The 18,111-nt window shown below is 33.8% G+C and overlaps 1 long non-coding RNA gene across 1 annotated transcript in view; it reads right to left on the bottom strand.

Moving 5' to 3' along the window:
* The window catches only part of LOC149131613 (uncharacterized), a 136,466-nt gene extending 118,929 nt beyond the window's left edge, over window positions 1-17,537 (bottom strand). The window contains exon 1 of the long non-coding RNA XR_016237552.1: window positions 17,107-17,537. This is a non-coding gene — a long non-coding RNA (uncharacterized LOC149131613). The remainder of the gene's footprint in view (window positions 1-17,106) is intronic.
* Window positions 17,538-18,111: the final 574 nt, after the last annotated feature.

The following is an 18,111-nucleotide window of genomic DNA, read 5'->3' as shown; positions in this document are numbered from 1 at the left end:
CTTTCCTCAGTCGAGATCTTTGCAATTTCGGCTGGTTATTCTCGATATTGCTTCAATCTGGCCAGCCCCAAGGAAAAAAAAAAACTAAGCTATGAGCATTAGATTCCTTGGAAGAAAACAGCGAATGTATACAGAAAAAAAGGGACGGAAGAAAAACTAACAATGTTACACAAATACAATAGAAATAAAAATAATAACAGGACATAACAGATGTCTTTCGACTAAGGACGAATTAAATCAAGCTGGCGTGTGTGGAAAGATAGATAGATAGATAGATAGATAGATAGATAGATAGATAGATAGATAGATAAATAGATAGATAGATAGATAGGTAGGTAGGTAGGTAGATAGATAGATAGATAGATAGATAGATAGATAGATAGATAGATAGATAGATAGATAGATAGACATGTATAGACAGACATGTGTAGACGGACATGTATATGTAGTATTACTTCAAATTACTAACTTACTTTCCTAAACCTTTTTTTGATTGAATACTTTAAGAAATAACAGAAGAAAATACCTAATGGTCGCTATCGACATAACGTACCCTAAAGTTCTAAACAATCTCTTTCTTGGTATGTGTGTGTATGTATGTATATACTTTATTTGTTTCAGCCACCAGACAGCAGCCTTGAAAACTTTATTAGTTTGACTGAATCTTGCCCAGTACTTTTTTAAAACCTGTTATGTATTGGTTTCTTTTTTGCTGTACTGCTACGTTACATGGACTAAAAACACGCCCACACCGTTTGTCAAGCAGTGACGGGGGCAAACACACACACACACACACACACACACACACACACACACACACACACACACACACACACACACACACGCACACACACATACAAACACACAAACACGGGCGCGCGTGACGAGCTTCTTTCAGTTTCCATCTACCAAATCCACACACAAGGCCAGAATATATAGCCGAAGACATTTGCCCACAACCTTACCACACAACCACGCCTCCATCTAGATGTATAAGTATGTATGTATGTATATATGTATGTATGTATGTATGTATGTATGTATGTATGTATGTATGCATGTATGTACGTATGTATTCTTTTATTGTTTTACTTGTTTCAGTTATTTAACTGCGACCATCCTGGAGCACCAAATTAAAGGGTCTTTAGTCAAAGAAACCGACCCCAGGATTTATTCTCTTTAAACCTAGTACTTATACTATCGGGGTTCTTTGGGCGAACCGCTAAGTTACGTGACATAAACAAACCAACATCAATTGTCAACTGATGGTGGGGGCACAAACATGGACTCAAAGACACACACACACATATATATATATATATATATGTATATATATAAACGAGGAGCTCCGTATGCCAAATCCACTCACAAGGCTCAGGATACCATGCACACACACACACACACACACACACAGACACACACAAACACACAGACACACACACATTCATACAAGAATATGCACATATGTACGCATATATATATATATATGTAAATGTGAAGATCTGAAAGAAGTATGTCATATATATATATATATATATATATATATATATATATATATATATATCCTGTACCCGAATATGCATCTATATATACATGTAAATGTATATATACATGCATATGCTTATATATCATTTGTTTTATTTATATATATATATATATATATATATATATATCACAATAAGCAACAAGGATATCCAAAGGTATATCTTTTACTCTTTTACTCTTTTACTTGTTTCAGTCATTTGACTGCGGCCATGCCTGAGCACCGCCTTTAGTCAAGAAAATCGACCCCAGGACTTATTCGTTGTAAGCCTAGTACTTACTCTATCGGTCTCTTTTTACCGAACCGCTAAGTTACGGGGACGTAAACCTCACCAGCATCGGTTGTCAAGCGATGTTGTGGGGACAAATACAGATACACAAATATATATATATATATATATATATATACATATATACGATGGGCTTCTTTCAGTTTCCGTCTACCAAATCCACTCACAAGGCTTTGGTTGGCCCGAGGCTATAGTAGAAGACACTTGCCCAAGGTGCCACGCAGAGAGACTGAACCCGGAACCATGTGGTTGGTAAGCAAGCTACCTCTTAAAAGTGATGTTAACATCCAAGCTTCCCCAGTTTAAACCTATATATTAATGAAATACGCAGGGTTTCAGTATTACTTAATAGTATTGATGTTTATTATTTAATAATAGGGAAGCGGCGAGCTGGCAGAATCATTAACACACCGGGTGAAATGCTTCACATCTTAATTGATCGGATGATCAACAGTCTTTTGTCTGTTGATGATCAACCGATTAATTATGACGTGATTCCTTTTGTGTCAATTTCTCACCTTGTCCCGGACGCGAATTTTTTTTTCCCACGAGAGTTCCGGGTCCCAGTAATGAACACATTTGCATATAGCCAATCAGAGCTCACCTTGAAAATCCATATACTGTGGACTACTACAGTACAGCCCAGTCAGGTATAAAATGGTGTATGCCACTCTGTGAGTACTGCATAGCAGGTCTCACGTAAGCACCACATTCTCCTCCCCAACACCATCCTCATAGATCAATTGATCACCATCTCCATGGAACTATCATTAAGTACCTATGCTCAGACTAAGATCAGCGATGATGCATGCACCCATTGATATATGGAAGGAGGGCGCAAGACGACACAACGCCACATTGATTACGATGTTTCCAGATCAAAACCAACATTTTAAATTAGGAATGTACAAAATCTGTCAAAAAATTAAGAAACTACACTCATTTATATTTTCTAGTAATTTACGCATTCACTTTATACACTAAATTACACATTTGTCACTGTTATTAACCCATTTAGAACAGTTACATTTTGCTATAACACACATTTTCCACTGAACTCAACCAGAGTATTTTCGTGAATTGGTGGACATTAGTTTGATAGTTGAGCTCTGATTGGCTGTATGCAAACGAGTTCATAACTGGAGTCCGGAACTCTCGTGGGGAAAAAAATTCGCGTCTCGCACGCGAAATTGTATGTATGTATGTATAATATTGTTACCTGGGGAGGGGTGGGCTTAGTGCCCTAGTATAACACATTCACCGGTTCAATTTCCAACGAGTTAATAAATGAGTAGAAATTGAACAGGTAAGTATGTTATATTAAGGCATTATAGCTCTCTCCAGACACAAGATTTGTTTCAATACAGATTCTCATAAGAAATTTCGCAAACCAGATACAACACGAAGTGTATGTGTATATATATATATATATATATATATATATATATATATATATATATATATATATATATATATATACATATATATATATATATATATATATATATATATATATATATATATATATATATATATATATATATATATTGTTGTACTTGGGGATGGTCATATTGCCAGTTTAGCCAATAAAAACACACGCACTGTATATTTGGTGTTAATTTGCTTCAGCTTTATATTACATTAATCTTAATCTTATTTCGGCCAGAGTTCTTTCGTCACACTTCTGTGACCTCATCAGTGGTCCTTTGTTTCCTTCTTTCTTATGTGTGTCTCACCTTGATATATATATAACAGAAAATCTGTTTCTGTCTCTCTGTGTTTCTGTATGTGTGCATCACTAAAACTCGAGAACTACCAAACTGATTCCATTTAAATTTTACACATGCATTACTTAGGGTCCATGCAGTGTCATGGGCCCAAAAAGTTTCAGCTTCTTGCCTAATACGAACCCGGAGCAATCTCTTATCTCTTACATTATTTCATTATTACGTGTCAAAAGGGAAACAATAACATCTCTATTGTAATGTGAGATAATACTTTCAGTTTAATACTTTCACTATTAACACTGAAACTATTCTCTCACATATATACATGCATACAAACACATACACACGTGTATATACATAGATGTATATACATAGAGAGAGATATTTATGTGTATATATATATATGCATATATGCATGTATGTATATGTATATATATTAATGTATATATACATATATATATATACTTATGTATATAGATATAGTTATGCATGCATATAAATATATATATATATATATTTATGTATATATGAATGCACGTGTTACATGTGTATATATATATTTGTGTGTGTGTGTGTGTGTGTGTCTGTGTGTGTGCATATATGTATACATACATATGAAATACGAAAACAAACGAGTTGAGTACGCAAACAACAAGAGATACAAATGGAAAACAGGACAAGTAACATAAAGAACGACCCTTCATCAGTTGTCGGATGTCCATCTACTCCTCATTTTGAGGATTGAACGACAATATGAGACTTCGAAGTTTCATATATATACGGATATATATATGTATATATATATATATATGTATGGGTGTGTGGTAACTAGCTTTCTTACCAACCACACGGTTACGGGTTCAGTCCCACTGTGTGGCACCTTGGGCAAGTGTCTTCTGCTCTAGGTTCGGGCCAACCATAGCAAGTGGATTTGGTAGACGGAAACTGAAAGAAACCCGTCGTATATATATATATATATATATATATATATATATATGTACTTGCATAGCGAGTGACCTGATCTGAGATTGTGTGCTGGAACGAAAACAATTGCAGCTAGATGTTTATAAGCCGTATAAAAAACACATAAAAACCATTAGATTCACTTCAACATTTAAATTTAACTTGCCATAACATTTTCGTCGCTTTGAGAACAATTAAATTTAAATGTTTAAGTGGATCTAACGGTTTTTGTATATTTATCAAATGGCCTATATATATAGACGCGTGCGTGCACATGCCTGTAATTATATACCTGTCTATACATGTAATTATTGGGTCCCTGGGATACATAAGACGCTGCCTAAATACCAATCTTGGGAAATTAGGCTTCTCAAAACCAGAAAGGAGAAAGCTGATTCGAAGACTACAGATCTAGTCCAACACTGGAACTGTAAAAATCTGTAAAACTTACCGGAAGTTTATCATTTAAATATATATGAGCATGTCTAGATATGTTACTATATGCATCCTAGAATACAGGCATAAAACATACATATACATACATACATACATACATACATACATACATACATACATACATACATATGTACGTACGTACAAAATACCCTGTTGGTAATGTTGAAGTTCCAATGGAAGAACCTTGGATCTAGGTTAGAAACCGGTTCTTTCTCTATTGGCGAGAAATCTTGAAATACTGAATAATGACATACATACACACACACACACGCACACATACATACATACATACATACATACATACATACACATACACACATACATGCATGCATGCATACATACATACATACACACATATACATACATACATACATACATACATACATATATACATACATGCATACATAGAAAACCGAACAATGACATATATATACCTACATAATCTCGTATTTATAGAGAAAGGGATACGTTGTGGATGGGTATACAGACAAATAGATTGATGGGTAAATGAATAAAAATAATCAAGCGTTCTGCTTCGTTGATGCAAAGCGATAAACACAGGCGAATTCCATTGTCCAATATAGTCTATAGTGTTTGTTTTGTCACAAACATCTGCAGGCATCCGTGATTGCGATGATCTGCGCACGATGCTTTCGTTCTCTTTTAACTGTCAGACATCCGCTCTCACTTTTATTCTTTTGTGAATGTCTGTGGGTATCTGGGAGTATGTACAAATGGGTTTATCACTCCTGATTTGTGTATGTGCAAAACACACGCAAGCGATTGCGTGTAATGTGTGAGTGCGTGCATTGTAGTATATGTATACGTGTTTTTTTTTTAGTATGTGTCAATGCATATGTGTGTATATATGTGTGTATGTGTGTGTGTGCCTGTGTGTGTTGAAATACAGAAGTCTGTTCGCGCATAAATATGTCTTAGTATATATATATATATATGTATCAGTGAAACATTTCTATGCGTGTGCGCATGTACATGCGTGCGGTGGGGTGAAGTTGATACTGTCCCACAGTATATATATATATATATATATATTGATATATATATAAATATAACAAAGCTGCCCGATGAACGGGAACGTGAAACTCAGAGTAACAGTCTTTTGTTATATTTCTGCTGCTTTTAAATAAAGCATATTACTCTACCTCTGGTATTTGAGTACTCTTTTTTCCACCTTGCTGCACATTTCATGTGCTTACTCCGGTATATATATATATATATATATATATATATATATATATATATATATATATATATATATATATATATATATATATGTCTGTGTGTGTGTGTGTATGTATATATGTATATATATATATATATATATATATATATATATATATATATATATATATATATATATATATATATATATGCATATATATATATATGCATACATATGTATATATATGCATATATATGTATGTATGTATGTATGTATCTACTACATATGGAAAATCGATGTGTGTCAATTGTTTTGGGATGATAGATAATGCAAAATAATCGCAACCAGGAAGAGTTGAAAGAAACTAGTAAACAGTTAAAGAAAGATACAGAGAGAGAGGGGTAAGCAGACAGACAAACATAGAGAAAGACACAGAGAAAGAGATACTGAGAAACAGTCTAAGTGAAAAAGAGCCAGGGAGAGAGACAAGGAGGAAGGGAGGAGAAGGGAGAGAACAATAGAGAGGGAGGAAGGGAGAAGCCAAGATAAACAGTGGTAGGTTGGGGAGGGTAGGAAGACAAAGATAGACTTCGTAAAGCGGTTTTTAAGCAGACGACACGCTACCACGTGACCAAATGGAAAGAGCAGACGACATATCAGTTCGAGAACGCTTAGGAAAACATGGAGACAAAAGGTACGTTATGTCTACGACACGAATGCTGATGGTAAGTTATTTTTTGTTATATATTAAAGAAAGTTTAGAAAAATAACTATTCGGACAATATTATGTAGCTACTTGTTGACTAGACTTACGTGCTGTGCTGTTTGTATCGAGTATGTACATTTTTATGTGTACGTGTTTGTATTACAGAAATATATGTATGTATATATATATATATATATATATATATATATATATATATATATATATATATATATATATATATATATATATATATGTGTGTGTGTGTGTGTGTGTGTATATATATATATGTATATATATATATTTATGTGGAGAATGGAGCAACAAATACAAGAAGCAGCAATTCTGTTTGGCTAGTTAGCCGTTGTTTTATTATGTGGAGGTTATGTAATGAGTCATTGTGGAGGTTGAGGTTATGTAGTGAGTCCGATTGAGGCAAGCCTATCACTTACCTATATATATATATATATATATATATATGTGTGTGTGTGTGTGTGTGTGTGTGTGTGTGTGTGTGTGTGTGTGTGTGTGTGTATGTATATAATTATGTGTATTTCTTCTATCTTAATGAATAAAAATTCTTCTGATAGAATAAATGGGTTAATAGAAACCAATGTAGCAAAGAACACAAAATAACTGTGGTTAGCTCCTGTTTTTAAGGCAGGAACTCCTTGAAATTTTGGGTATTTGAGTATATTTAAGAATTTTCTCCAATCCTTAAATTCTTATATATATGTATATATATATATATATATATGTATGTATATAAACATGCATATATATATATGTGATTATGTATATGTATGTATATATATATATATATATATATATGTGTGTGTGTGTGTGTGTGTGTGTGTGTGTGTGTGTGTGTGTGCATACATACATGTACGTAATATTATGTATGTATGTATAAATATACTAATTTTTATATGTGTATACAAAAGAATTCGTAATTAAAAAAAAAATATATATATATATATATATATATATATATATATATATATATAAAAGCATGTATGTGTATAGATACATGCATGCACGAGTATGCATGTATATCATTATTCAGTTCTAATTCAAGACTAGCTGAATAGTCCATCGTTGCCGGGCATATTTTTACAATAGAATGTCATATAAGTTCTTGTTTGTTCCATGTTAGACCATGCTTTCCCTGACAGATAGGACTCTTGATCAGGACAGACTTGTGCAATTTTTCGCAAAAAACAAAAGATTCGTTGAGAATATTTTTTCATGTTTAAATTATTTACATGTCTGTTCGACCATTTCACATGACTTTATTCATTAAAACTCATTAAAACTAACTTCAGACGTTCTTACAACTTTGATCGTCGTAATGTTTTGCTTTCTTTTGTTTAATAAAAAAAACTCCTCCTCGTAATGATTTTGCTTTCATTTTGTGATAGACAGCTATCATACAGAAAATGCCAGCTTCCGAATCTTGTTTTCTGATTAGATAAAATCCATTAAACTTTAAACCTCAATAACATTTTTCTGCAATTTTTCTGGAACAAATAAATAACAAAATCGGATTTAACGTGGAAAATTTCGTCAATATACCAAATTTGAAAATTTTGAAATGTCACATTATGTGACAGCAACAGAGAAGACCCTACAAAACTAGAGAGACAGACAGTTATAGGACATCACACACACACACACACACAAGCACACACACACACACACACACACACACACACACACACACACACACACACACACACACACACACACACACACACACACACACGTTTACAAATACAGGTAATCATGAGTTTAAAATGGTGTATAATAGACATATACAGGGATGCCACTAATGGTTTTTCCACCCAAATCTGGGGTTTTTTGAGCAACGATGGGTTTATGGATTTTAATTACCAAATATTCAAGAAATCTGGGTTTTTAAGTTAGTTTTGGCTGCAAACATCTTTTAACGAGAATTCGGTGTCATACTCTTTGTATGCAATATGTGCCAAAGTTGCACCTCTTCTAATACTTTGTAAACTTTCTATACATCATCCATAATCATCTCACGTAATGAATTTATCGATACAAATATTGTGTGACGTAATTACTGATCGTACGCGTTCATTATTTGTTTATACTTGTATTATATCGGGCAACTACAATTTACAACGCATTGGTGGCCGTTTGTGCACTTGTCTGAAACTCTGACACCGCCAATTGACAGCTTGACTGTGTTGATGGTGTGCGCTTCGACTGTTACTCGCGATTTAAAATTTGTTTAACAACATTTTGAGGGAGTGTTTTTGTTTTGTAACCCTTTGCGAAGTAATGACATACAATAGTGCGTACAAAAAGAGGAAGTGGTACACCCAAAATTTCAAGAAGTCGTGGTTGGATGATGCTGAGCTTTAAAAATGGTTACAGCAAGATGATAAAAATCCTGACGCCTGCTACTGCGTTTGTTGCAACGTTGTGTTGAAAAATGCTAACAAATCAACGCTGTTAGCTCATAAAAACTCTGCCAAACACAAGAAAGCTTTTGATTGTGCGAAATCCGCGATTCATTTATTGTTTAAAAAAAACAGATGATACATTAAATGAAAAAGTAGCAAAGGCAAACTTGCTACTAACAGGTTTTGTTGTTGAACATCACGCACCTTTCATCCATATAAATCACTTAGATGAAATTTGTAAAAAGGCCTTTCCCGATAGAGAAATAGCTAAAAATCTACAAATGAAAAATATATGCAAGACGGAATTGCACATTATGAACGAAATGGAATTTTGGAAATTCTCAAGAAACAAAAGTTTTCATTAGTGATAGGTGAGAGTACGGACATATCAGTGACACAAATCTTATCAACAGTTCTTCGCTTTGTTCATGAACAATCGCTTGATGTCAAGGTTGCTCATCTGGATGCCATTGTAGTAGAAAATGGTTCGTCTCAGGGTTTGTACAATGCTGTCAAGTCTGCGCTTACAAAAGAAGATGTAACTATGAGGAACAAACTTGGATTTGCCAGCCATAATTACTCAACAATGATAGGCAATAAGAACGGGTTCCAAAAGTTATTCAAAAACGATATTCTCACAAGGCTTTGGTCGTCCCGAGGCTATAGTAGAAGACACTTGTCCAAGGTGCCACGCAGTTGGACTGAACCCGGAACCATGTGTTTGGTAAGCTACACACAGAGTCAATGGTATCTTCGCAAATTATCTTTTCGTGAATTATTTGCTCCGTATTGATATATTTATATATATATATATATATATATATATAAATATGAACTTATATGCATATGTATATATATGTATACATATATATATATATATGTATATATATATATATATATATATATATATATATATATATATATATATATATATATATATATATATATATATATATATATATACATATATATGTGTGTGTGTGTATACATATATACATACATATGCATATAAGTTCATATTTATATATATATATATATATATATATATATATATATATATAAATACGGAGCAAATAATTCTCGAAAAGATAATATATATACATATATTTACATACATGCATATATACATACTTATATAGGTGTACACAGTCACAGACATCATACACGCGTATGTCTGTGTTATGTATGTGTTAGTGAATTCCTCTAAACCACTCTCTCTCTCTATCTCTCTCTCTCTCTCTCTCTCTCTCTCTCTCTCTCTCTCTCTCACTCCCCACTCTGTCTCTTTCTCTCTGCGTGTATGTATAATAATGTGAGTTTCTTAAGCTCTTGTCTTTTGAAACTGCTCAATGATCCTGCTCAATAATGTGAATCGGATGTGGGATAAAGCTTCTCATAGATTGGAGCCAAATGCACGGCAGTTTATCTTGTACTACAATTCTACGTAGTCTGGTACCTATTTATGACAACTACATATAAACAAAACCAATTCATTTTTCTGTTCCAAATATTTGAAGATGGGTTTGAACGCAGCGCCTTCGAGTTCATACTTCAATATTGTATGCATTCCTCTATTTGGTTTCCTCAAAACACCTCCATATCTGTATATATTAGTTTCTGTTTCTCTCCCCGCCCCTCTCTCTCTCTTTCTTTCCTTCTCTCCATCTCTCTTCATATATTTATACACACACGCACACACACACAAATATATGTATATATATGTATGTATATATGTATATATATATATATATGTGTATATATATATATATATACATGTATATATGTATGTATATACATATGTATGCATATATGTATATATGTATGTATATACATATATATGTATATATGTATGTACATATGTATGTATATATGTCTGTATGTACGTGTGTATGTATGTATGTACTTGTGTATGTGCATACGGACGTTTGTATGCGCGTTTATACTCATACATACATTTATACTTGCATATATAGACAGACAGACAGAAGAGAGTAAGAATGGGGAATTAGAATGAAAAAGAAACAGGTAGAAGGAAAGAAAGAAAGAAAGAAAGAAAGAAAGAAAGAAAGAAAGAAAGAAAGAAAGAAAGAAAGAAAGAAAGAAAGAAAGAAGGAATTGAGCATGAAAGTGGGTATGCAAACACAAGCACATCTTTATAGAAAGCAAGAGAGAGAAAGGTAGATGTGTCAATAAGCGTGTGCTTATTGATGTGTTCGTGAGACTATGCTTGCACGTAGCTATATGTATGCATAACTATGTATATATGAGTATGTGAGTGTGTGTGTGCTTGAGCACGCTTCCGTGTGTGTTTGTGTGCGTGAATGTTTTGCTGATATTAGGCAGGTTAAGGCCTTATGAGACGGCGTCCCTGTGGATCAGGAAGAGACATTTATTATTCATCATTAACATTATGCAACCTGCATTGTGAAGTATGCAACATAGAATTTGCAGCATACCGCCTGCATTTTATATAATGTGCAGTATTATTGTGCAACAAAGAATGTGTAGTATGCGGGATATGTTCAACGCAGTGTATAGTGTGCCGTACATGATTAGAATGTATTCATTGTGAAGTATGCCGTATTACCCTATGCAAACTGTAAGTTGTATGCAGAGTGAAGAAACTTGTATGCATTATGCTTTGATTGTAATATGTGCAATGTATGCAGGAACACGACAGTAGAAAAGATGAACGTGTTGTAACTCGGTTTTATTGATTGGCTTACTGAGATTCGATAAAATACGTCAGGTCTCACTCAACACTATCTTTACCATCATCACACTCTACAACACCATCATTAATGCTGCCATCATAAACATTAACACCATCATTCCTATCGCTACAAGCACCAATACTACAAGCACAAATCTACCACTAACACTGACTTCAGCATCCTTTATGCCATTATTTTCAACACCGCTACGATCGCAATCATCCGCCATACTACCACTGTCACCGACGACAGCACCATCTACGCTAACATCAAAACCACCTCTACGACTGTCCATTGCTATTCTTCGCTGGCTTTACCAACACCAACACCATCACTAACAATTCATCATCAAAATTCTTATAAACATCACCATCAATATATCTACAACCATCACTAATGCACACAGTATATGAACCAATGCAGTAGCCTCCTATGTGGTCAATTGACTTGCGAGAAATAGCAACCGGATCTCCTTCAAATCACATCTTATCGCCTTAAAAATTAGAGGACATATTGTACAATCTAATCCTTGCTATGCCAAAAAACGAGATGATCACGGCTGGAATGCACTTTTTGTTATCAGTTTGTTTGGTCAAGGCTGACCTTGAAAAGAAAAGCAAAGTCATTTTGAACATCACCAACAATCATCGCCATGACGTATCCGTCCACAACATCTCCATCAAATACATTGACGCTTCCAGTTCTACGATCATTGCAATAATGCAAGTCAATATAATCGGTGGACGTGTCCCGTCTCTTCCTTCGTCTGTTGGACTAATAACTAACATAAACGACTAGATAGACGGCTAGCTAAAAGGCTAGCGAGACGGCAAGCAGATGTGTGCGGAAGAGAAATGGCAGTCAGCAGAAGAAACACGCTGAAGATTATATAAGAATAGGGGGGGAAATGCCTTGGGTACGTGGAGAAAGAAAGGGTGTGTGGCTGTGGGTAAAGAGAGCAAAGAGGAAAAGGAAAATAGCCAGGATAGAAAAAAAAAATGGAGGAAACTGAGAAAATTAAAAACAAAGTTTTAATGACAGCCACAGAGACAGACAGATTGGTAGCTCTCTCTCTCTCTCTCTCTCTCTCTCTCTATATATATATATATATATATATATATATATATATATATATATATATATATATATATATATACATATACATATACAGAGAGACAAGTAGAAAGATAGAGAGAAGTAGAAAGATAGAGAGAAAAGAAAGTTTGCAATATATGCGGACAGTTCACTATATACATATACATATACATATAGCTAATCCTGTCTCCTCTCATCACACACTACCAACTTTTGGATTCTACCTTCTTTCCTTCTGGATCTGGACTGTTTGATTCTGAACTTTATACCCTCCGGCTGCACCTCTCCTACCCACGGATTTACACTGGACCCATCTTCTGATTGGAAATCGCTATACATATATATATATATATATAACATAAATAATATATGATTATATGCATATATCCATATATGTACATACCGACATGTATATGTATACATACAATATATATATATATATATATATATATATATATACACACACACATACATACATACATACATACATACATACATACATACATACATACATACATATGTTTACATGCATGCATAGAAATACACATACATCCATGTATGTATGGGTGTAAGTTTGTTGGTAGGTAGGTACATAATACAACCAAGTATGTGTTTAGGTGTGTTGTTGTGTGTTTGTATTATATTATAGAAACCAGTTTCGAGTTCTTCATATTTCCTTATGTTTACTACATTAAAATTTCACAGAAAAAAAAAGAAAGAAAAATATATATGGAAATTTTAGTAAGTAGCAAAATACAATTCAAAAATCAGCTCACACATATTAAAGGAGCACTCCGTCGGTTACGACGAAGAGGGTCGAACAGCTTGCTCGTGAAACTAACGTGCAAGTGGCTGAGCACTCCACAGACACATGGGTACTTAACGTAGATCTCAGAGAGATTCAGCGTGGCACAGAGTGTGACAAACCTGGCCCTTCGAAATACAGGTACTACTCATTTTTGCCAGTTGAGTGGACTCGAGCAACGCAACGTGAAATAAAGTGTCTTCCTCAAGGAGGACACAACGCGTCGCCGGGATTCGAACTCACGATCGTGAGCCGAATGCCCTAACCACTAAGCCACGCACCTTCACTCACGCATTTAATATATGTTTTTCAATTGAAACACTTAATCATTTTGGACATTTATTGTTTTATTTTTAATAACAAGAGAAAAACTGAGAGAGAAAGAGAGAGAGTGAGAGAGAAATAAAAAATATAGAAAGAAAAAGACAACATTGTATTCCGAAGCCAATAGATGTTTTTTAGCTGAGGTATAATTTTATAATGAAAACAAATTCAAAATTTAAATTTTGGAGCAAAACTCTTACCACTTTTTTTGGTGTATGGCTGCAGTTGAAATGGGTCAAATCCGTTTGCTATTGTCCAATGGGCGGAAAAAAACAATGTGCTTTTAAAAATGAAGATAAGTTTGACTTGATCCACTTTGGGAAAGAGGAAACTCTGAAATTACCATATGCTCTTCCCTCGGGCGACTCCCTAGTGTCATCCAACAACACCAGAGATCCTGGAGTAATTTTTTAATACGATCTAAGCTGGAGTTCCCACGTAAACAGCAAGGTTGACTTGGCCCGCAAGAAATAATGGAAATTTCCACAATCCTTTTATTCAGATCAAATCAAATCAAAACTTTAAGTATGTTACATTTTGCCAATTTTTTTTTACAAAAATCGTGAATAAATATTCAGCAATTAATAAAAAAATTGACATGATTTACACAGTAATTAACCGAAATATATAATTTTCCAATTTGTCAACAAGGAAACAGACTATATATATATATATATATATATATATATATGGGAGAATATACAAATAATAACAACAGACGAGGACAGGTGGTGTAAATAACAAAAGTATATATTAGTATGACTTCGAAATAGTTTCGTTCTTTTGTTGTCATTCTATTATTAGTTAATATATATATATATATATATATATATATATATATATATATATATATGTGTGTGTGTGTGTGTGTGTGTGTGTGTGTGTGTGTGTGTGTGTGTGTGTGTGTGTGTGTGTGTGTGTGTGTGTGTGTGTGTGTGTGTGTATATATATATACATATATATATATATACATATATATATATATACATATATATACATATCAATACATGTATACATATACATATATATATATATACAAATATATTCATATATATTTATGTTCATGTATATATATATATATATATATATATATATATATATATATATATATATATATATATATATATACCCAATCCTGTTCATACAACGACTGGGGCAAACTAATCGGTATACAGCACTTACTCGGTATTACCTGTAGCCTCCGGGGTTTGGTTAAATCCAATACCCTCCTCAACCTTATATATATATATATATATATATATATATATATATATATATATATATATATATATATATATATATATATATCTTTTATCGTTTACTTGTTTCAGTCATTAGACTGCAACCATGCTGGAGGATCAACTTGAAGGATTTTAATCGAACGAATCAACCACAGTAACTTTTTTTTTCGTTAAAGCCTGGTACTTATTCGGTCTCTTTTGCCGGACCGCTAAGTTACGGGGGTGTAAACACACACCAATACCGGTTGCCAATCAAAGCTTCCCTCTCACATGACCATGCCCCACAATGTATTTCCAATACTCGTTCTGATAGAGACGTTTGGAACACTCGTCTGGTCCGTAGAGGAAGTTCGTTCCACAGACGTAAAACTCTGCAAAATCATTACTTCAACAATAGAATTGCAGAGAATCAGTGGCATCGACAGTTTAAGTTCAGTGTACCGCGTGATATCTCTCAAAAAGCTCCTGCTAAACAATAGCAGCAAAAATTCACCAACCTCGTGCCGAAGAAAACGAAGTGTAGTATATTGAGGGAACTTTTGAAGAAACACCTATTTTCTGATGACCTCCCATATGAACTTAGAAGACCAGGGCTCACCATCTTATCAAATATCTGAAAGAAAAACACTGTGCATACCACAAAAAGATTAACCATGAGTATGTTTCCCTCAAACTAGAAAAAGATAACGATATTAACATTAATTGTAGCCTCTTCTACAATTGTTACTCCTACTTCACATTACAAAGTGAAGGCTATGTTTTCGCAATTCAAGAGCGGGAGACAGCTACAAAATACCTCATAAACGAACGAGACAACGAAGCCCCTTAAACACTAAGATGTAACCATTACTGTCGGTTATGTCACTCATTTTTGGAGCACAAAACACATGTAATTAGCAACTGTCGTAAAATGTCTTCGACGTACAACCTCCCACATGATGGTATTGCTAAAACAATATACAATGCCATCCGCAGAAAAGACGGTCCTGTGATAGTGTAAGTCAGGGTTTTTCAAACTGTGGTCCGCGGACCACAGGGGGTCCGCAAGGACAAGACAGGGGATCCGTGGACAGCAAATACTTTTTGTGGGCAATTTGATTTTATATGTTTTTTAATCGAAATCTTTTAATTGACAATAAACCTACTTGTTAAATACTGTCAAATAAATAAATGTAAAAATATATGATATTTTAAGGAAATATTTATGTATAAATTTCATAAGCGTTTATAAGGTAAGGCCTGAAATATAAAGGGGTCCGCAAAATCAGTGAGATGGTAAATATACACGGACAACTGTTACGAAACTTGCAACTTCTCTACCCTGTTTATGAATTTACATTAATACCAATAATGAATGGTGAACTCGGTTTATGTTTGTAGATGCCCGAGCCACAATCCGGGAAAATCTAAGGTTTTTATACAAAGAAAAAGAGCGGCTAACACAATTTTACAGATACACTCTGTAAGTGGAACAGGAAATATATGTAAAACTTTCTTAACGTTCGATATGTAATCATAATCGTTGTTGTTATCCAAACCCCAATGATGGAGCTTTTGATTCTTTGCAAGAAAGCAGCTCCCTCATTTTAGAAAGAATGTTAATAAATAAAAATAAGAAAAATACGTACATGCATTGAGAAATAATCCATCTGTTCCTTTGACAGTTCTATCGCTGCGTTTATCTCTTACTCTCCCCCTCTCTCTTCCACTGCTTTTGACACTCACCACCGCTCTTTAATCTTTTCTATCTTGTTCTTCCTTTCTTACATAACCTACTCTCTCTCTCTCTCTCTCACACACACACACACACACACACACACACACACACACACACACACACATACGCACACACTTCCAGATACCCAGCCTAACAAAACTATCTGCAGACATTTGCTGATACAATAAATTTTATTTATGACACAATAATTCTGTCCAAACTTTCTACCTCATAAATATTACATTTCATTCTTTATTTCGACGAGAAAAATATATTTATATATTTATTTTTTTTGTTCCTTTTTGTGTTTTCTCCCATTTTCTCCCCATTCTAGTTGACAAAAGTTTTACACACACACACACACACACACACACACACATATATATATATATATATATATATATATATATATATATATATATATATATATATACAACTCATATATATATACACATATATATACACACATATATATAGATATGTATGTACACAACTCAAGTACATAATGTGTGAGTGTGTAAATAAATTGACAAGCGCATGTTTAATAAGCATGTATTTAGCTACTTTGAGTAAGTAAAACTGTGATTAAACACAAAGCGCCATCTGAATCCTAAATTAAGGACAACGTCGTCTAGATTTTTATTGATTTCCATCGTTTCCTCAAGAGAGTTCATACGAAATGTAGATAAAAAAAAAAGAGAAAAAAACGAGAGAATCTTGCACCTACTTATAATAATGCTATGAAAAACCGGCACTGATTTTAGTAACTTATATATCAGCACATTTGTTCATGTATTATACACATTTGTTCGTGTATAAAGCAACTAAATATATGTTTTCGATAGTGTAAATAATTTCATATTCTGATGCCGTTATTTCCATGCAAATTGAATATATGCATATATATATACCTCGG

This window comes from Octopus bimaculoides, chromosome 20, assembly GCF_046866305.1.
Source record: "Octopus bimaculoides isolate indiv1 chromosome 20, ASM4686630v1, whole genome shotgun sequence".
Taxonomy (NCBI): domain Eukaryota; kingdom Metazoa; phylum Mollusca; class Cephalopoda; order Octopoda; family Octopodidae; genus Octopus; species Octopus bimaculoides.
The sequence above is the reverse complement of the archived record's forward strand: the minus strand, read 5'-3'. Positions and strand labels throughout refer to the sequence as shown.